Here is a 22,582-nt window from a genome sequence, read left to right on the forward strand (position 1 = left end):
TGTATCTGTATTATACACAGAGTGGTGTATATCGGTATTATACACAGAGTGGTGTGTATCTGTATTATACACAGAGCGGTGTGTATCTGTATTATACACAGAGTGGTGTGTATCTGTATTATACACAGAGTGGTGTGTATCTGTATTATACACAGAGTGGTGTGTATCTGTATTATACACAGAGTGGTGTGTATCGGTATTATACACAGAGTGGTGTATATCTGTATTATACACAGAGCGGTGTGTATCTGTATTATACACAGAGTGGTGTATCTGTATTATACACAGAGCGGTGTATATCTGTATTATACACAGAGTGGTGTGTATCTGTATTATACACAGAGTGGTGTATATCTGTATTATACACAGAGTGGTGTATCTGTATTATACACAGAGCGGTGTGTATCTGTATTATACACAGAGCGGTGTATCTGTATTATACCTGTATTTTGCGGAGAACAATGCGTCTGTGTATTACACCCGGGGTAGTATGTATGAGACATGCGGGCTGTACTCTGTGTATTAGCAGAGCTGGAGGTGGAGTTGTATAATGAGACAGTCTCTGCACTCTCTCCCCCTCCTCTCCTCGCAGAGCTCTCAGGCTGCAGCAGACGCCTCCTCTTTTTAGCCTGCAGAGCTGACAGCAATGTGCACTGATGCCAGCAGTCTGCCTTCTACGCCGGTCCCCGAGCACTGTCTGCATTAGTCCCTCTACGCTGTCAGGTGGCTCCCAATTTCTGGATTGCTCTGCCCCGGTGGTCAACCTGTCTACCACTGAGATCTTCTTCTCCTGATCCTCGTCTTCTGGTCCCAGAGCAGTGATTCTCATACAGGTAACGAACAATCTATTTGATTCTAAGCTTCAGCGATATTCTATACATGTCACATGTTTATGTATATGTCCATTATGGTTTCCAGTGCATGAAATGTACATTAAATCATCCTATTTTGTAATATAATTGGATTTGTATAGTGCACACCATCGGTGGGTGCATTGAACTCATCATATACTTACACCTTGTATATGCAGCATTGTATGAATTTCTACAGTATAGAGACATAAAGCATGTGTGACTGTACTGCATATATAGGGGCTGTGTTCACACTGGACACAATACCTATACATCATTGTCACTGTTCTGTGCAGGGGAACACGTGTATCGGTCATCCAGGGTGAGCTGTAAAGTATATATGTGTCCCAGGATATGGATAGATAGATAGATAGATAGATAGATAGATAGATAGATAGATAGATAGATAGATAGATAGATAGATAGATAGATAGATAGATAGATAGATAGATAGATAGATAGATAGATAGATAGATAGATAGATAGATAGATAGATAGATAGATAGATAGATAGATAGATAGATAGATAAGCCTTTCTCAACCTTTTTATCCCATAAGAACCCTTCATTGGTGGCCAGTGAGATGAACACCCTTACATTGGTGGTAATTTGAAAGAATACAACCCCTTTTGGCTCTCCCAAATGGTGTTGACCCCAGAATTATGCAGGCACCATCAAATGGGAGGTCAATTAGCCATAGCCTAAGGAACCTGTAGCAACCCCTGGAGCAACCTTCGGGTTCCCCGGTACCCTGGTTGAGAATGGCATAGATAGACAGACAGATAGATAGATAGATAGATAGATAGATAGATAGATAGATAGTTAGATAGTTAGATAGATAGATAGATAGATAGATAGATAGATAGATAGACAGACAGACAGACAGACAGACAGACAGACAGACAGACAGACAGACAGACAGACAGATAGATAGATAGATAGATAGATAGATAGATAGATAGATAGATAGATAGATAGATAGATAGATAGATAGATAGATAGATAGATACCGGTAGATAGATAAGCCTTTCTCAACCTTTTTATCCCATAGGAACCCTTGAAATAGTTTTCACGTCTCAGGGAACCCTTGGTAAAACCAATTCATTGGTGGCCAGTGAGATGAACACCCTTACATTGGTGGTAAGTGGAAAGAAAACAACTCCTTTTGGCTCTACCAAATAGTGTTGACCCCAGAATTATGCAGGTGCCATCAAATGGGAGGTCAATCAGCCATAGCCTAAGGAACCTGTAGCAACCCCTGGAGCAACCTTCGGGTTCCCCGGTACCCTGGTTGAGAATGGGATAGATAGATAGATAGATAGATAGATAGATAGATAGATAGATAGATAGATAGATAGATAGATAGATAGATAGATAGATAGATAGATAGACTAGCCTTTCTCAACCTTTTTATTTCATAGGAACCCTTGAAATAGTTTTCAGGTCTCAGGGAACCCTTGGCAAAGCCAATTAATTTGTGGCCAGTGAGATAAATGCTTCTTACATTAGTGGTCAGTGGGAAGAAGGCAACCCTTACAGTGGTGATCAAAATGCTACCCCTACAGACAGCAAAAAAAAAAAATGTACTTTAGGCAACTGGCACTACCAAGTGTTGTTGACCCCAGGACTATGCCAGCACCATCAGATGAAAGGACATTAGGCCAAAGCCCAAGGGACCTGTAGCAACCTCTAGAGCAGTGGTCTCAAAATGGTGGCCCGGGGGCCAGATGTGGTCCTTTGCTTGCTTTCATCTGGCCCTTGGGGCACTATTTTAATCCACTGATACCAACAATGGGACATGATTCTCCCCCACTGACACTAATAAAGGGGCAGAATTCCTCCCAATGACACCAATGATGGAGCACAATACCTCCCAATGACACCAACAATGGGGCCCAATGACAATAATGACGGGGGCACAATTCCTCCCACTGACACCAATGATGGAGCGCAATTCCTCCCACTGATACCAAATAGTTTATTGCTACTGATGCCGGGACATTTTCTACTCCCAATGACCACAGTCTGGCTCTCCTAAAGTCTGAAGGACAGTAAACTGGCCCTTTGCCTAGAAAATTTGGAGATCCCTGCTCTAGAGGAACCTTAGGATTCCTTTAGAAAATTGGTTGGGAATGGGATAGATAGATAGATAGATAGATAGATAGATAGACAGACAGACAGACAGACAGACAGACAGACAGACAGACAGACAGACAGACAGACAGATAGATAGATAGATAGATAGATAGATTCTCAACCTCTTTACCCCAGAGGAACCACCTGAAATACTTTGAAAAGCCCTTGCTAAAACCAATATCAGTGGGAAGAATGCCATACTGGCTCTACCAAATCTACCATCAAATGGGAGGTCAATGAGCCCTAGAGACCTCTGGAGGAACCCTGGTTGAGAATATCTCAGATAGATAGATAATGTGTCCAAGGGCCAGGATATAAGAAAGAGATAGAGAAAATCATATATAAATTAGATAGATAATGAATGCCTAAATAGGTGTTCCCTATAGTAGGATTCAGAATGCAGGAACAAGTCAATCAGGTGGTGGGATGGAGGCATTAAGCATGTGCTTGCCTGTATGAGCAGGATATATTCCAAAAAGTTGGACTCTAGTTGAACTCTAGTTGATTAATAATTAAGATTAATAAAGTATTCTAAATCTGAATCTGAAGGTAACATTATATAATGTACATAACTTGCACGGATCTGGGGTGTCTTCAGCAACACTCCAACAAATTATGCTGAAACCTCAGTAATGCAACAAATGAATGAGGTTACGTTTCACCAAATAAACCAAAAAACTTTGAATTGTACAGTTATGTTTTTAATTGGTGAAGAGTAACCCAACTGTAAGACGCAAGTAACAGGAGAGTGTTAGAATACCCAATGAACACACCTTACCTGCATATTGATAATAGATCGGGGATAATTATTTAACTATTTAATGTACACAGGGTTGCATAGTTAATTAAAAATCAATACTAGTAGTATGTATTTATTTTTTTTGCACACTATGATTAATAGCCGTCAGTTCAAAGCATTCAGTATTTATTCTGCCAAACATGAATTCCTTTATTTGCGCAGTAAAATTGGGCCTAGGTTTTCTGGAAGAAAAGGCATGACAGCGTATAATTTCTGGATTCTATTTGCCGTGCGATTTCTAAGCTCATCCTTTGGACTTTCTTGCTGTGTGAAGACCGCATGATGCCTCTGCATCTCGAGCTGTAGAAGGAGGCTTTAACTAGTTCTATTCCAGTTCAGTTCCAGATCACAGAGTCACCACAGGAGGTTGGAGGCTTATACGTTAATCTCAGGTGATGCTGAGAATTCCTGGCATTTGTGCATATTTGCACTGATTACGCTTCCTGCTAATCGGTTTCCATGCTTCCTGATGTCATGTGGCACGCTGACAAGAATGAGTGGTGATAGGTCTAGGAATAAAATCTAGTGGTGTCAGTTCTTCTAGCTAGTATTGTTTAATGGCAATTTTATTTGCAGTAATGTTTGATTTATAATTTTTTTTTTTATATTACCATTTATAATAAAATGTACTGTATATACTGTAGCAACTAGTAGGGCCTTTTCACATCAGTGCCCATTGTAGTGACTCAAAATATCCTTATTCTCCAAAAAGAATCCATGCATATCCAAAAATTAATGGCCCTGTAAACAATTTTCCATAAAATAGTTTTCCGTCTCCTTGTAACATTCTCTGTGAACTCCTGAACCACTCCCCTTCCCCCTGCGACTACGTCTACCTCCCCACCCCTCTGCTGTTGGTTCATTTGTATTTTATGCAACAACTACATCAATACAAATATTCAGTAGAGATCTATTCTTCAACCAGTAGATGGCAGTGTTTATAAGTTTGTAGTTGCTATATGGTATGCTCTATGTCTTTTCCCTGAATAAAGTTTCCTGTTTCCTGTTTGCAGTTAAGCAGCATTTGGTAAGCCCATTTGGACTGTGTACTGTCTGTTCTGTACAGAATTCCTGACAAGCAGTAAATTTCTGCGTATGCACACAAATACCGCCAGCTTCTGGCAGATTGCTTCTATAGTGCCGCCCGCCAGCATTTGTTCACACATGCAGAAGTCTGCTCTGCATGCAAAGATGTGCTGCAAAGTTGTGGCTTAATAACCACACTGACTCCTGGAATAACTGTAATATAGCAATCCCAGGAGGCAATGGCGCCCGGCCTAGGCCAGATACTAGGAAGTGCTGCCTTGCTGCACAAAAAAGAACATAGAAGTAAAAATTAGAATAAAAGTTTTTATCATTTTTTTAAAAGGGAGGGAGTAGGGAAAAACTAAAAAAGGTTCATGTAGTGAGTAAGGCTAGATTCACATCTATGTGGTTTTTTATTTCATTTGCAGACCCACAGAAACGCACTACAATCCATTAAACCTTTTTTCCTATAGGCCCCCTTTACATCTATGAAGTTTCCTGCAATGCATTTTTTTGGAAAGATGCAGGGACTTTTTATACATGCAGCACGGTGCGTTTTTGGCTCTATAGACTTCAATGTAATTGCATTAAAAATACATGAAAAACACATGTACATGTCCTTTTGGTGCATTTTCCTACGTGAGAAAAAACACCTCCTCCTAGCAACACCAAAAACGCATTAAAACTTATCAAAACTGCACATAGAGAATGCAAAACGTGCCGCAAAAAATGTATCAACAGCACATGCAGAAATGAGAACCTAGACTTAAATACCACTTTAAATGGGATATTTCTCTTTTCGTCTATAACAGGGGTCTCCAAGATTTCTAAAGAAAGGGCCAGTTTACTGTACTTCAGACTTTAGGGGTGCTGGACTGTGACCAGTGGGAGTGAACAATGCCTGACCTTTGGTATTAGCGGAGAAATGGTTGGTGCCGGTGGGAGAAATAGTGCCCCCATGTTTGTTTCAGTGGAAGGAATTATGCCCCGTCATTGGTGTCAGTGGAATGAACAGCGCCCCATTGTTGGTTTCAGTGGCAGGAATTATGCCCCATTGTTGGGGTCATTGGCAAGAATTATGTCCCATTGTTGGGGTCAGTGGCAGGAATTATGCCCATTGTTGGTGTCAGTGGGAAGAGTTATGCCCCATTGTTGGTTTCAGTGGCAGGAATTATGCCCCATTGTTGGGGTCAGTGGCAGGAATTATGCCCCATTGTTGGGGTCAGTGGCAGGAATTATGCCCCATTGTTGGGGTCAGTGGAAGGAGTTATGCCCCATTGTTGGGGTCAGTGGAAGGAATTATGCCCCATCATTTGTGTCAGTGGAAGGAATAGTGCCCCATTGTTGGTTTCAGTGGCAGGAATTATGCCCTATTGTTGGGGTCAGCGGAAGGAATTATGCTCCATCGTTTGGGTCAGTAGAAGGAATTATGCCCCATCGTTTGTGTCAGTGGAAGAAATAGTGCTCCATTGTTGGTGTCAGTGGAATTAATAGTGCCCCGTTGTTGGTTTCAGTGGCAGGAATTATGCCCCATTGTTGGGGTCAGTGGCAAGAATTATGCCCCATTGTTGGGGTCAGTGGAAGGAATTATGCACCATCGTTTGTGTCAGTGGAAGGAGTAGTGCCCTATTGTTGGTGTCAGTGGAATGAATAGTGCCCCAATTGTTGGTTTCAGTGGCAGGAATTATGCCCCATTATTGGGGTCAGTGGCAGAAATTATGCCCCATTGTTGGTGTCAGTGGCAGGAATTATGCCCCATTGTTGGGTTCAGTGACAGGAATTATACCCCATTGTTGGGGGTCAGTGGCAGTAATAATGTCTCAAGGGCCAGATAAATACAAGCAAAGGGTTGTATCTGGCCCCAGGGCCACAGTTTAGAGACCACTGGTATAGAGTTTAGTTATAGCATGAAGATATGTTTTACCCATGCAGGGCAAAGCAATGGGTTAATTTAATGGCCTTCCTTCGCAGATGTATACAATCACTCTCCCTTGGCTCCCCTGCCCCTCCATTCGGCCATCAGGACTGAAGGTAAATGCTCTGTACTTTCAGGTATGGGGAGTATATGACCCCCTCCCTTCACTCCTACCTGACGAGGCTGGAACTTTGTAAATGGCCACCCAGGCACCCAGCATTGTCACAAGGGGAGAGTCCTCTGTCCAGTGTGAGATCTGACTTGACCAATTTGGAGCTTACACATGGCTTCCTCTCTTCACTCTATGCTGCCAAACATAGCAGAGGGACAAGGAAAGGAAGGTAAGTATGTGCAGGGAGGCAGGGTAAAGGTTAAAGCTTCCTTGTAAGGAAGATAGGTAATGCTTACCTCTTTCCGCTGCCCGCGCCTACAATCTGAAGAAAACCTAGGGAGTCTTCAAAATCTGACACTTCCAGAATTGTCTGAGTCCCGGTTCACACATATGCGATGTGGGAACCCTGCGAATCCACTGTGGGTTCCCGCATCGCACTCAACTCACAGGCAGTTCACACTGCCATATGCAAATCGCTGGGGGTGTCAATACAGAGGTAACGACACCCCCAGATCAGTTCACATATCGCAGTGCGAACTGTCAGTTCAGACATGAATCTGATCGCATAGGTGTGAACCACCATGCGATCCGATTCTGGTGTGGACCCAAAAAAGGCTCCTGTGCGAGTTGTGCTCGAATGCGATGCGAATTCAGCCATACAATCTGTATGGCTGAATTGGCATTGCACAGACATCGCATGTGATTTGCAGAGCAGTGCGCTCCGATTCACATGCAATGTCTGTCATCGCATTTATGTGAACCGGCTCTAAATAGTTTCCCCTGCTGCATGCCATGGATCCTTCCGCCATTTTCATTTTGTGAAGAGTAGGGGGTTAAAACCACTGTCATGTGCTTTTCCATCTCATTAACCACATTAGGAACGCCCACTGCAGATTTACTGCGGCAGGCAGCCTCTCCTGCGTGAACCAACGTAGCCCTACGTCATGGTGCTGGCAGCCACCGGTGGCGCGCTCCTGCCCCCACAAGGCAGCGGGGATGCTGATCCATGGGACCGGCAGGACCGGCGGAATCGGCAGCCACGATTGCCACCGGCCACCCGCGATCGCTCCCCGCTGAGAGAGAAGGACGGTCAGCTGTTGTAAACACAGCTGACCGTTCTTCTATCTGAAATGATTACAGAGCGCCTGTGATCCTTCTATATAGGATCACAGGTCTCTTTGATCATTTCACAAGCCCCTCCCCCCACAGTTAGTAAACACTCCCCTAGGCTCACAATTAACCCTTTGATCACCACTAGGTAAACCCCTTCCCTGCCAGTGTCATTATTACAGTAACAGTGCATATTGTTAGCTCTGATTACTGTAGTAATGTCACTGGTACCCCCAAAAGTGTCAAAAATGTCAGTTAGGTGTCCGATCTGTCCGCTGCAATGTCACAGTCCTGCTAAAAATCGCAGATCACTGCCATTACTAATAAAATATAAAAAAGAATGACAGGCGGTCCGTTCTCATCCGATTCCCCCATAGAGGACAGCGGGGATCTGACAGCTGTCACCCGCCTGCTCAGCGGGGATCAGCGGATCAATACCCTGCTGAGCAGAATGGACTCCGTCAACGGAACGGACAGTGTGAAAGGACCCTTACTTTCAATTCTGGTGACACTGGTGTTCAGTGAATCTGCTGATCAGGGACACAAACACTAATAAAAACCTGACAGGTGTTCTAACTCCTCACCACATTTTTAAACAGTTGTCTTACAGCAGATTTACTGCTAAAGGGAGGCCATTCTGTGCAGAATCACGAATATATACGGGATTCTGCACTTGCGGGCAGTCACAGTAGAAGCTGATCAGCGGGTTCTGGCCAATGGATGTCCGCTGGCACCCGCTGATCATCGAGAAGACACATAGGTAAACAATACAGAGCTCCGTCCTATCAGTCAAGATGTGTTGCATTTTGTTTCCCAGCAAAGCAGGGAATAAAAAACAGCACATCCCTAAGTGAAAGCAGCACACACAGTACACAAAAACACTGGTTAGGCACACATTTAACCCCCTGATCGTCCTAGATCAGTGATGGCGAACCTTGGCACCCCAGATGTTTTAGAACTACATTTCCCATGATTCCCAGCTACACTGCAGTGTGCACGAGCATCATCGGAAATGTAGTTCAAAACCATCTGGGGTGCCAAGGTGCGCCATCACTGCCCTAGATGTTTATCCCCTTCCGGGCCAGTGTCATTAGTACAGTGACAGTGCATATTTTTAGCACTGATCACTGTATTAGTGTCAATTGTTCCCAAAAAAAAAGTCAAAACTGTCAGACTGTCTGCCGCAATATTGCAGTCCCGCTATAATAAGTCTCTGATCGCCACCATTACAAGTATATAAAAATAAGTTAAATAAATAAAAATTCCAGTATATATCCCATAGTTTTGTAGACGCTATAACTTTTGCACAGACAGATCAATATAGGCTTGTTGGGATTTTTATTTACCAAAAATATTTCAAAGGATTACGAAGCGGCCTAAATTTATGAAGAAATTAGACTTTTTAAATTTTTTTCTTAGATGTGTTTTATAGCAGAAAGTAAAAAATATTGTTTTTTTTTTTTTTTTTCAAAATTGTCTGTCTTTTTTGTTTATAACTCAAAAAACATAAATAAATAAATAAATAAATAAATAAAGCGATGATCAAATACCACCAAAAGAATACTCTATTTGTGAGGAAAAAAAAATGAAACTTAATTTATGTACAGTGTTGCATGACCGCGCAATTGTCAGTTAAAAAAAAGCAGTGCCGTATAGCAAAAAATGTCCTGGTCAAGACGGGGGAACGGGTGGGGGGTGGGGGGGGGGGGTTTTGGGGAGGGGGGTAAATCTTCTAAAGGTCAAGTGGTTTAAAAGCTTGCTCTGTACTAACTTTCGCTACCCAGTTAAAATCCATAAATGTAAACTGTCTTACCTGCCAAAATTCTGTTCATCCAATATTAGGATTGACATGCTCCTGCCAGACAACACAGCCAAGTACAGTTAAAGGGAAACCATGGTCTTTAATTTTTTTTTTTTTTTTTTATAAGAAATACACGTGCAAAATAATAATCTTAAAGTAAATAATCTTATCAGTGGGTCATATTGTTTTGTAAACTTTATTTCTAAGTATATTTTAATTAAATATATGTACAAGGGATTGGCCATGTTTGCACATTACATATAAAGGCTTTTCTTTCTTTTAATTAACCTCAAACAATGACTGCTCTTTGCGGTCTGTAATGACAAATGCTTTGCTCCTGGTAGCCTGGGACCATGTGATCATATGCCTAGGTTTAAGGTCACGTGAAGGAGAAAGCAGAAACAGTGGTCTTCTACCAATAGTAATGGGCCATACACACTATAAGATTTTCTGAAGACTTTTTCCTTCAGATTTACCTTTTCTATGTAGTGCAGGGGCCTGCCAGATTGCATACAAATTGAAAGTGTTTAGGTTTGACCTCATATTATATGGTTTTTGGTAAATCTAAAGGAAAAAGTCTTCAGAAAATCTTATAGTGTGTATGGCTTATAAGAGAGTGTTCTATTACATTAAACATTAGAGTGATTTGGTTTTGATGAAGTATGCTAATTGACCTTATTTTAACCACTTGACCTCCATAAGGTTTTACCCCCTTCATGATCAGGGCCAATTTTGCTATTTAGCATTGCGCTATTTTAACTGTCAATTGCGCTGTAATGCAACAACATTGTAGGCAAATTAAATTAATGTAATTTTTTCACACATAGAGCTTTCTTTTGGTGGTATTCGAAAACTGGGTTTTTCATTTCTCTTTCGTTCATTGACAGACACGACTCCTGATATTCTTAACCATTGGGTTATACTGCCTCCTCCAGGAGTAGGACACTAGGCAGAAAAAAAGTCTGGCTACGCCTATGGGCAGTCCCAGAGGATATACTCCCTCTGCTATAGGTACTCAGTTTTTTTTTTTTTTGCTTAGTCAGGAGTAAGGACCTAGTTCCTTGCTGGGATCTTTGGTCCTGGCAAATTCTTTCTTTTTTTTCTCCTGGATTTTTTCTGTTTTTCTACAATCAACTGCTGGACTGGGCGACGGGCTGGATAATCTAGATCCAGTGGTCATCCCTGTCTGGTCTGCGCTAGGTCAGCCGCGACATAGCTCCACTGGACAGGGGCCGGCCTGCGAGTTAAATGCCTCACAAGGTCACATACGGCTGGGTCTCGGCCCGAATGGCAGTATTGCTCCTGGCCGACAACCCCCCATTTCGATGGAGAGGAGTTCTGTCTCGAGCGATGCCCACCCAGTTTCTGGTATGGTGAGTAGTTGTTCCCCCCTCTCCCCCTGGAGGGTTTTGGGGTGGAAGTGGGCCCCCCTTGGGACAGTCGGACCCCCTGGTTCACCTCCTTCCTGTCAGGCACCCCCTTTCCTCTGTCCCCCATCCTACCCCCCCTCCACTTATTCTGGGGCTGTTTGGGTGGTCTGGTCCACCTCCTGGGGTGGGGACAGGGCGCATTACTGGCAGTGGGGGCTGGGGGGGTGTGCCACCAGCGACCGGACGATCGGCTGTGCAGTGGGGGGGGTTGTACCTGGTGGGGGCTCCTGCCAGGGTCCCCCGTCCTGCCTGGATCTGTCCCCGAGGCCTAGGGATCCCTCCTGGGTCCCTGGAAGCCTTGTGGTGCAACTCAGGCCACCATTTTGTTGTAGCCTGTGTGTTTCTAGGCACGGCGGCCATGTTTGTGTAGTCCGGCGGCCATTTTGAGGTAGTTTGCCATTGAAAATAGCTCCGGCCATCACAGTGGACCCCTGTGGGTGGGGATTTCAGCGGTGGGAGTCCCTCCTCCTCCCCTGGTGCTGACTCCTGGATCCTTTTACTTCTTGATCACCGCACGTGCAGTGCAGATTATCCTGGTGGCTGCAGGTGCCTGTTTCTGCTGGGTGGTGAGTCTGGCGGGGTACTCTCTCTATCTGCTGAGGATTAGTTGGTGCTCTGTGCCTGGCAACTAAGTGGTGCTGAACTAAATGCAGATGGATTCCAGGAAGTAAATGCTACATGAATCATCTGCCCTTAGTCAGGATGGCCATGGCTAGAAATGCTAGAGTGGTGTTTTAAATATTAAAAATGAATTTAATAGTGTTTTTGGTTTGTGGCACTCAGTTGCAGTGAAGATTCGCTTTAAGGTAACTAGCCCCAGTCATTCCAATTGCCAGAAGCCAGGCAAAACCTTAATATTCGTTTTGGCTATTGGTGGACTTTCACCATTTGCAGACAGCCCTATAGTAGTTTTACTGCTACAGGGCAGCCGCTGTGCGCAGGATCACGTGGTCCTGCACTTCCGGCTAGGGGGCGCGAATGAGTGCCTCTGGGGCAGGGCTGGCCCAAGCCATTGTGCTGCCTGGGTCCAAAAATTAAATGCTGCCGCCCCCCCAAAAAAAAATCAAGCCCACCAAAAGGCCCACACAATTTTTATTTTGTATCATGATAATTAAAACTAAAATTAATTGTATCAGGAAGTCAGATTTATATGCGACAGCACCTTATCTACATACACAATTTTATGGCATACCATTATATTCAATTCCAAACCACAAACTCCAGTATTATTTTGTTTGTCTGAATGTCTGACGTCATTGCGCACACCACAATCACATAAGGAACGTTCCCTGGAGGGGACCCTCCGCCTCCTCATACTCATCAGTTTGCACGGCAGTATAAGATGGGAAAATGCCGCCTGTAACACGCCACAAACTGATGACACCCAAAACTGCTGGAAAAAGAAATCTTGGGCATCGATTTGCTGCCCCTCTCAAAGTTCTGCCTGGGTCCAATAGACCCAGTGGGACCCATGGTAGGGCCTGAAGGCTTATTCTTGCTGTGATTACACACAGTGGGAGGCGATCATCAGCCACAGAGACAGAACTTGCAATCTGTCTATGTAAACAGGGCAGATTGCCATTCTGACAGGAGGGAAGGGATGGAGTTTGTGTTCCTGCAAAGAAGGGAAAACATTCCATGCAGAGGCGTAACTAGAACCTTCAGGGCCCCGGTGCAAGAAACCATGAAGGGCCCCCCTTGGTCGGGGCCCTTCCCTTCAAGCCTGGGGCTCTTCCCACTGATCCTGGGGCCCTTTACTCTCGTTGCAGGGCCTTTTATTATGGTCCCGCAGCGGGACCCTTTCACAAGTTCTGCAGTGGGCCCCCTTCCTGCCATCTTGGGGCCTCCCCACCCACGGGGGTGGAATGCCAAGGCCCGGTTGCAAGTGTGACCTTTGCAATCCTGGAAGTTCACCCACTGGTGTCAGTAGTTTTTTATTTTTCGGTATTTTAATTGTATTCTTTTTTTATCATTTTATTTTATTTTGTTACAATGTCACTGACAATGACTCTGACCATTCATATTTATTATTATTATTTATTTATTTACCGACCCCTTCCTGGTCCTCTATTGTGACACATCCCCTGCAGCAGCCGGCAGGAGAGGAAAAGGGAGCACAGTGGGGGGGGGGGGGGGCAGCACAGTAGGGGGGGGGCCAGGGGAGCACACAGGGGCCCCCAGAGACAGCAGAACACAAGTGAACTGGATAGGAGGAGTGGCGGGGGCAGCATACAGAGGAAGCAATCTCCTCAATTTTCCTCCTGCAGCTACAGGAGGAAAAAGGACAGTGATTTCTCTACATGCTGCCCCCCCCCCCCCCCTCCTATCCAGGTGTACAGGGGAGTTGCACAGGCCCCCTGGAGCATGGGGCCCGGTTGCAATTGCAACCGCTGCAACCCCTGTAGTTACGCCCCTGATTCCATCTCTTCCCCTAGTAAAAGCACCTCCTACAGTTTAGAAAAACACTGGTCAGGCACAAAGTTTACCCTTTGATCGCCCCTGATGTTAACCCCATCCCAGCCAGTGTCATTAGTACAGTGACAGTGCATATTTTTAGCACTGATCACTGTATTAGTGTCACTGGTTCCCACAAAGTGCCAAAAGTGTCAGTGTGTGTCAAAATGTTCCCTGCAATATTGAATTCCTGCTATAAGTCGCTGATCACCGCAGTTGCTAGTAATAAATAAATAAATAAAAATATCCCATAGTTTGTAGATGTTAGCCAATCAATATACACTTATTGGGGTTTTTTGTTTTTACAAAAAATATGTAGCAGAATACATAGTGGCCTAAGAGCCGGTCCACACTAGCGCGACTTGTCAGGCGACTTGCTCCCATTGACCGCTACAGGACCCGTTCTAATAGGAGCGTCACAAGTCGCTCCGACTTAGAAAAAGGGTCCTGTACTACTTCGGGGCGACCTCGGAGCGACTTGCATAGACTTCCATTATGTGAAGTCCCTGCAAGTCGCTCCGAAGTCGTGGTGCATGGTAATGCACAAGTCGCCCCCGAAGTAGTAAGGAGTCGTATTGCCTCAGTGTGAACCGGCTCTTAATTGATGACGTTTGTTTTTTTTTTTTTTTTTTTTTTTTTTTTATTGGATAGCAGAAAGTAAAAAATGCTCTTTTTTTTTTTTTCAAAATTGTCGGTCTTTTTTTGTTCCTAGCGCACAAGTCAAAAAACGCAGAGGTGATCAAATACCCCTCAAAAGAAAGCTCTATTTGCGGGGACAAAAAAAGGATAAAACATTTTACTTGGGTACAGTGTTGCATGATCGCGCAATTGTCAGTTAAAATATTGCAATGTTGTATCGCAAAAAAATGGGGAGGTCAAGTGGTTAAAAAAATATTTACATATCAAACTCCAAACTGCGAGATTCTAGCAGGCTGGATGTTGTGTCTTACCAAGCATTGCAGGAACAGAAATATCAATGCTATGTTATGTCACAACTAGAAATGCGTTTTATACACTGTCTGAGCCGCTCTGTTTTTTACTGATCCTCTGCGTGTTTATTGTGTGCTTCATCCTCTGCTAGTATTGAGCTGAGTGTCACTGCAGGAAGTCACATCAGCGCTCGGTCTCTGTCTTTCCTGCTCTGGTTTCAGTTGACGTATCTGGCTGTGTCAACCGCACAGGAAGCTCCCCATAGCTGAATGATCAGAGAATAAACCTCCTGTGCTATCAATTGGATCATGGGGTGATGAAGCAATGTATCAGCACATATTACTTTGTAATACATTGTGTTGCTAACTGGAACACCGCTAAGAATTATTTAAAACTAAAATGACCGTGTAATTCCAGGCTGGCAATAGAAACATTCCTGGGAAGCCCTCCTTAGGACTGATTCACAACTATGCAGGTTGCAGTTTGCATATTCCAGGTGCATTTTGCATTTTTGATCAATCTATGGAACCAAAAACCAGAAAAAAGTCCATAAAATGCACAGATGTGAACGTGACCCATAGAAAACCATGTTAAATGGACTGTAGTGTGTTTCTGCAAAACTGAAATGCACTAAAAAAAATGCATAGGTGTGAACCAGGACTTATCATGGTCCATGTATCGAAGTTTGATTTTTTCTTTTTAGTTTTGGATAGGGAAGAGTTGAAACCCTGATCAGGGTATTTTTTTGAGATTTGTATCCTGCAGGGGAGATTTTCCTTGATTTATTGTCTTAATGCTACAGAAAGGCCTCTTTCACGGGGGTAGTATTGAGTTTGACCCCCCCCCCCCAGCCACTCACCAAAAAGGCTAACCAGCAATTGGGGTAGGCTGTTCACATGCCCCGGCCGCAGCAAATTTAACTGCTTGCCGAAATAACAGGTGGCATCAGTGCCATCTTAAGAGCATTAAAGGGCCACGGGCAATGCAGTGCACTGGGGCCCTGCCTACACAATCACCCACGAGAATAAAAATGCAAATTATCAATAAGGCTTTATTTATTGGTACAGCAGTGCCAGGCTAATGACAGTTTCCAAGTTCGGCAGCTGGGTCCGGTGAACACACACACGGACGGGAGTCAGACTCGACTGTCCTGTGTGTGCCTGTTCCCGTGGAGGTGGACAAACATTCCTGCAGTTGCGGGCCCCCCCCCCCCCACGGCCCCAGTGGCTTGACAGCAGTGCAGGGCCCACAGGCGCTTGCCGTCTGCTAAGTTTGGCGGAAGGATGCACACAGGAATCGAGACTAATGCCTGGCTGGGTCACTGAGCAGGTGGGGCCCCCTTTGAAATTGGGGCCCCCGGGCAACTGCCCAGCGTGCCCATTCGGTAAGATGGCCCTGGGTGGCATCACCAGTCTGACTCGTTCACTATGATCTATGGGGCTGCACTGCAAGCGTGAGCCAAATGATTGGCTGGCAATTGAAGTGCATTAGCCCCATGGTAAAATCAAAAACAAAAAAATGCATTCAGGAGGTGTCAGGATCTTCCACCGAATCTCTGACAGTGGATGCCTATTATAAAAAAAAAAAAAAAAAGTATTCAGGGAGTGGCAAGATCTCCACCTAATACCCCTGAGAGCGGCTGTCCATTTAAAATTAAAACAAAAAAAAAAAGGCATTTACGAAATGGCAGGATCTCCTCCTGAACCTCTGACAGCGGCATCCCAGTATAAAGAAAAGGGCATTCAGGAGGTGGCAGGATCTCCTACCAAACCCCTGACAGTGGCATCCCATTATGAAGAAAAGGGCATTCAGGAGGTGGCAGGATCTTCTCCTGAACCCCTGACAGCGGCATTCAGGAGGTGGCAGGATCTCCTCCTGAACCCCCTGACAGCGGCATCCCATTATAAAGAAAAGGGCATTCAGGAGGTGGCAGGATCTCCTCCCGAACCCCTGACAGTGGCATCCCATTATGAAGAAAAGGGCATTCAGGAGGTGGCAGGATCTTCCCCTGAACCCCTGACAGCGGCATCCCATTATAAAGAAAAGGGCATTCAGGAGGTGGCAGGATCTTCTCCTGAACCCCTGACAGCGGCATTCAGGAGGTGGCAGGGTCTCCTCTTGAACCCCCTAACAGCAGCATCCCATTATAAAGAAAAGGGCATTCAGGAGATGGCAGGATCTTCTCCTGAACCCCTGATAGTGGCATCCAATTATCAAGAAAAGGGCATTCAGGAGGTGGCAGAATCTTCCCCTGAACCCCTCAAAGTAGCATCCCATTATAAAGAAAAGGGCATCCAGGAGGTGGCAGGATCTCCTCCTGAACCCCCAACAGCGGCATCCCATTATAAAGAAAAGGGCATTCAGGAAATGGCAGGATCTTCCCCTGAACCCCTGACAGCAGCATCCCATTATAAAGAAAAGGGCATTCAGGAAATGGCAGGATCTTCTCCTGAACCCCTGACAGCGGCATTCAGGAGGTGGCAGGGTCTCCTCTTGAACCCCCTAACAGCAGCATCCCATTATAAAGAAAAGGGCATTCAGGAGATGGCAGGATCTCCTCCTGAACCCCTGACAGCAGCATCCCATTATAAAGAAAAGGGCATTCAGGAGGTGGCAGGATCTTCTCCTGAACCCCTGACAGCGGCATTCAGGAGGTGGCAGGATCTCCTCTTGAACCCCCTGACAGCAGCATCCCATTATAAAGAAAAGGGCATTCAGGAGGTGGCAGGATCTTCTCCTGAACCCCTGACAGTGGCATCCCATTATAAAGAAAAGGGCATCCAGGAGGTGGCAGGATATCCTCCTGAACCCCCAACAGCGGCATCCCATTATAAAGAAAAGGGCATTCAGGAGGTGGCAGGATTTCCTCCTGAACCCCTGGCAGAGGCTGCCTATTATAAAAGAAAAACAAAGGAAAAAAAAAACAGGCCTTTAGGAGGTGGCAGGATCTCTTCCTAAACCCCTGACAGCGCTATCCCATTATAACGAAAAGGACAGAGTTGCCATCTGCCTGCTCAGCGGGGGATCGGCGGATCGTTTCCCCGCTGAGAAAAACGGAGTCCGCTGACGGACTCTACAGTGTGAAAGGGGCCTAAGTGTGAACTGCCTGAGAGGAAATCTCCTATCTTATCCACTTCACGCAAAATCACGTACCTGTAAGTCATTCTGTTGAAGTGGTTAGAGGCATCACCCCGGTACCATTTTTTAGAGCTGGCGGTCAGCTTTCATGTGATAACAACCAATGTGGCTAAATAGCCGCTCAGCCGTTATCACAAGCGGCGGGAGGGGATGTTTACATTTCTTGTGACAGCAATAAAAGTTATCAGAATTTTTTTTTTTTTTAAAGGAACAGTGTAAAAATAATAAAAAAAATAAAAAAATAAATAAGAAAAAAAAATGTTTAATGCGCCCCCATCCCCGGGTAAGAAAAGGCATACGTAAATCACGCCTTCAAATGTAAACGATGTTCAAATCACACATGTGATGTATTGCCGCGATTGTTAGCAAAAGACCTCTTCTCTAACTCTAAACTGGTAACCGTTTAAAATGTTTAAAGCGTCGCCTATAAAGATTTTTAAGTACCGTACTTTGTCGCCATTCCATGAGTGCGTGCAATTTTAAAGCGTAACATGTTAGTATCTATTTACTTGGCGTAATATCATCTTTTACATTATAAAAATAAATCGGGCTAACTTTACTGTTTTTTTTTTTTTAATTCAGTGAAGTGTATTTCTTCCAAACAAATTGTGCGAAAAAATACTGTGTGACATAAAATATTGCAAGAACCGTCATTTTATTCTCTAGGGTGTTTGCTAAAAAAAAAAAAAATGATATATAATGTTTGGGGGTTCTAAGTAATTTTCTAGCAAAATATACTGATTTTTACTTGTAAGAAATAGAAATATAGAAAGAAATATTTTTTCAGAAATAGGCCTGGTTTTGAAGTGGTTAAGCTGGCCATACATTGTTCGAATTTTCCAAAACTGAGCAAAATTCTCTTGTTGGCTCCCTCCTGCCCGACATTCTTCAAAATGGAAGGAGCCAAGTGGAAAACTGTTGGCCAAACAGCTACTGCATCCAATCACAGGCAGCTGCTGTTTGAGTGTTCTGACAGTCGCTGGTGCCAGCTGTCAAAATACAATGAATTGGGAGAGTCGTCTATCCACACTGTATAGCGCCCACAAGCTGAACAACAAAAAATGTAATAGTGCATGGCCAGCTTCAGACAGTTGTCCAGAACATTTGTCCCTGTTGGATGATTTGCCCAGACAGACAACAAAAACAACTTGGCTGAGGGTCTACCCTCCCCATTTTATCCAAAATAAAAAAACAACTGCCTTTATAATACACTATTATTATTTGTATTATTTGTACTATTATTATTTATTATTATTTGGTATTTTACACAGTTCAATATGCCTTTGTTTTAATGAGAATCTGTTCTTTGTCCATTGATATATTCATTTTAATGCTCAGTCCTCCAGTTGCACACACTTTTACTTCCTCCTTTCCTCTGCCCTTCCATTTGGCCCAAGGAATAAGACAAGCTGCTTTCTCTAAGCTCTGAGTCACTCCATTCCCAGGTTACACTGGGCTGAGAGCCCTTCCTGCCTCCATATGACAGTGCAGGGCCAACCATTGAGCTGTCACATGAGCTAGCCACTACCAAGTCAACCACTGAGCTGTCATATGAGTTACCCACTACTCCAAACTTTGAAGTATCATATATTCTTGCTGCTCCTAGTAGATGAACAGTGAGAGTGAAGAAAAGGTAGGTATGTTTTGATATGTGCTGGGTCGGGGTGTTAAGTAAACCTGCTGTTTTGCTTTCATGGAAAAGCATGTAGTGAACAACCATTGGTCTCTGTGTCATGGGGGTACCCTGGAAGTCGGGTTAAAGCGTAACTCCACTTTTGTTGAGAAAAAAACATTCCCCTCTGAGTGATCTCTGTACATTACAAATATTTTAACAAACTTTGTTGCACATTCCTACCTTTTGTTATTCTGAAGAAATCATTGTTTGTTCCTCTGTGCTGAGAGGGTCTAATGGGAGTGGTTTCATAATTATCTATCAGCTGTGGCAGCTGCAGGGCTCTAATGAGGGAAGCTGCTGGGCCTGCATCCCTTTAGACGTGTTCCTATTGGTAGTATCTCACCAAAAATGACATTTTTGTTGCAGGGGATGCCAGAAATCTGACTTGTATCTTACTGCAGACTTCTGGGAAAATTGGTGAGCCAATCACACAAGCAGGAAATGATGTTTCTGGGGTGTGGTCAGTATACATTCTGTGTACAGAACAGCTCCAGGTAGCCATATTGCATTGCATTTTCAGAAAATTACAACAGCTGCAGATTGAAAAGGAAATGTAATTTTTAATACCATTCAATTACAATATGATTTGTGTCACAATTGTATACGCTATATTGTTTTTTTTTTTTTACTATTTTTTTTCCCCACGGAAGTAGGGTTACCTTTTAAGTGTTGCAGCCAGATTTGCCTCCCATATTCACTAATGTTAAGTCTTATATTGGGGACTGCTAGATGCATGCAGGAAATCTCACATTTCTTAAAGAGGCGTAGATTTTGCAAAACAGACTGTCAGCATTTTTTCTGCAAATGTCACCAGTTTTATTAAAAGACGAGTGATGCTTTAATATACTGATGTGTAAATGTTTCATGGCACTGTAATCTTGTTTACCAGAATTGGCATCAGCTGAGTTTTCTAAAACTACACTTCAGGGCAGCAGCTATATACACAGATGAATTGCATCTTAGGGAGCTGTTTTACCTGCCAAATTATTTCTGTCCATGCAACCTGAAGTTAATACAGCCTTGCCAGACAGTAGAGCTTTTTTCCACTGCAGTAAGACAATAGGGCTTGGTCATCTTAGTGCTCCTAGCATTAGATTGGACAGTAAAGGAGCAGCAGAGCACTGTTGAGCTCATCCCACTGCTCAGTCTTCTCCTCTTGTCAGCTTATGTGCACTGCAGCAGAGCCTGATTGACCTTTAGTGCTGCCCTTCCCTATCCATGTAGGGAATGAAGAGCCGAAGAGCTGATTTTAAGACAATTTTAGGAACTTACCCTAGCTAAATTTAATAATATATTTAATATTTTTTTAAAATGAATACCTATTACATTCATGGATTTTTTTTTATATCTAGTACAGTACAGCTATTTACTGTAGTATGCATATACGTTTATTTATAAAATAATACATTCAAAATAGGAAATAAATGTAATACAAATTAGATTTTTTATTTTATTTTATACTGTATATGAGCTATTGCATATGGCTTTTTTAAATTCTCATTCAGTAGTTGGAACTCTGGGCTCCTTTTCTAATGATCCCAGGCTTTCCTTTTCTGCTTTAGCTTTAAATTTCTGTTTATAGAGCTCAATATCTCAAGCTGAAATTTACACATGCAGGAGGGTGGAGGAGGAGGCCTTAAAAGGAGGAGGCCTTTTTTTAAATCATACTTACCTAGGTGGATGCAGCATCGGTTTGATGCTGCATCGGTTTGATGCTGAACCGCTTGGTTCTCAGAGCTCCTTAAGCAGAGAGCTGGTGACTGCTCTGCCCACCCCCCTGCGCGCTTACTGGAGCGCTGGGCTGTTGGCTCGCTGAGATGCTGAACCAGGTGCTGGTCTAGGCATGTGGGCAGATACCGACCATTCTTCCAAAGCCTGGACCGGCTCTATGACATCAGCAGACAGCAGGCTTCAGCAAAACAGAACGCAGAGCAAACTGCACTCCCGTGATCCAAAGGAGAAGTACACTTAAATGAGCTTTGGCTGTACTTCTTCTTTATTTCAATATATTTTTATTGACTTATAAAAATATCAGGAGAACAAAATACAGAAATTTCGCCGGTTGGCAATTGAGCACAGCATGTTATACACACATAGTAAAAAGAAAGTAGTGCAAAGATAGTACGCAATAAAGGCGTAGACAAGCATAACAGGTGAACACAACAAAATATAGGTGAGTACACAGTCATTGTACACATCATTGAAAAGAAAATTATTTAAAGAGGTTGTAAACCCCCAAAAACATTTTCTTTTCTTTTTGCAACCTGCAAGAGAAACACATAATGAGCTAGTATGCATCGCATACTAGCTCATTATGAAATACTTACCTTAGAACAAGCCCCCGCTGTGCCGTCCACTTACCTGTATGACGGGCGACATGTCTTCCGGAATCGCGGCATCCGGCCATCTGATTGGCCGGAGCCGCGGTGACGTCACTCCCGCACACGCGCATGGGAGCCGACGGTCACGGCACGGGACTCTGAAGGGAAGGCACCAGCGGCCGTTCCTTCAGAGTGCATGCGCCAGTGACGTCACTGGCTGCATGTAAGGTAAATATCTCCTAAACGGTACATGTTTAGGAGATATTTACAGTACCTATAGGTAAGCCTTATCATAGGATCACCTATAGGTACAAGTTACAGAGGAGGGTTTACTTCCTCTTTAAGGGCGCTGGGTTTGATCGTAGCAGTCGCACCATTTCTCCTAAGAAGATCTAACATCTTGATATTTACCAACAGAAGAGGCGAATGACAATTTGTATGTGGCATGAGAGTTAGTTCAGTCGTTTCAGTAATGGAAGGAGTGTGCACGTCCCTCCAGTGTCTTACCAGTGACAAACGAGTCACAAATTGTATGTGGATAATTGAGCCTTTTATTTTAGGTGATGCTTTATTCAATCCCAAGGAAAATAAGGTGGTATCAGGGGAAATTGGAATTGTTTGCCCATAAATCTTATTGATTAGGTTGAATACTGCTAACCAAAGAGTGGTATTTTTAAGCAAGAACACAATATGTGGTAAAGGGTACCTACAATTCCACATTTTCTCCAGCATAAGGGTGATAGCTATGGCAAGAATTTAAATATCCTATAGAGATTGAGATACCATTGTAATACTATTTTTTGAGCTAGTTTCCACATATTTATACTTTTAGAGGCTGAGTAGGTTGCGCTAAGTTCAGCTTGCCACCGCTTAGGTGAATATACT

General features: G+C 43.8%; 1 protein-coding gene across 2 annotated transcripts in view; it reads left to right on the forward strand.

Moving 5' to 3' along the window:
• Positions 1 to 593: 593 nt before the first annotated feature.
• The window catches only part of PPP1R16B (protein phosphatase 1 regulatory subunit 16B), a 123,625-nt gene continuing 101,636 nt past the window's right edge, over positions 594 to 22,582 (forward strand). For both annotated transcript variants that reach the window (XM_082271376.1, XM_082271375.1), the window contains exon 1: positions 594 to 833. The gene's annotated coding sequence lies outside the window, so the exon portion shown is untranslated. The remainder of the gene's footprint in view (positions 834 to 22,582) is intronic.

This window comes from Pelophylax lessonae (assembly GCF_965119305.1).
Source record: "Pelophylax lessonae genome assembly, chromosome: 11".
NCBI lineage: Eukaryota > Metazoa > Chordata > Amphibia > Anura > Ranidae > Pelophylax > Pelophylax lessonae.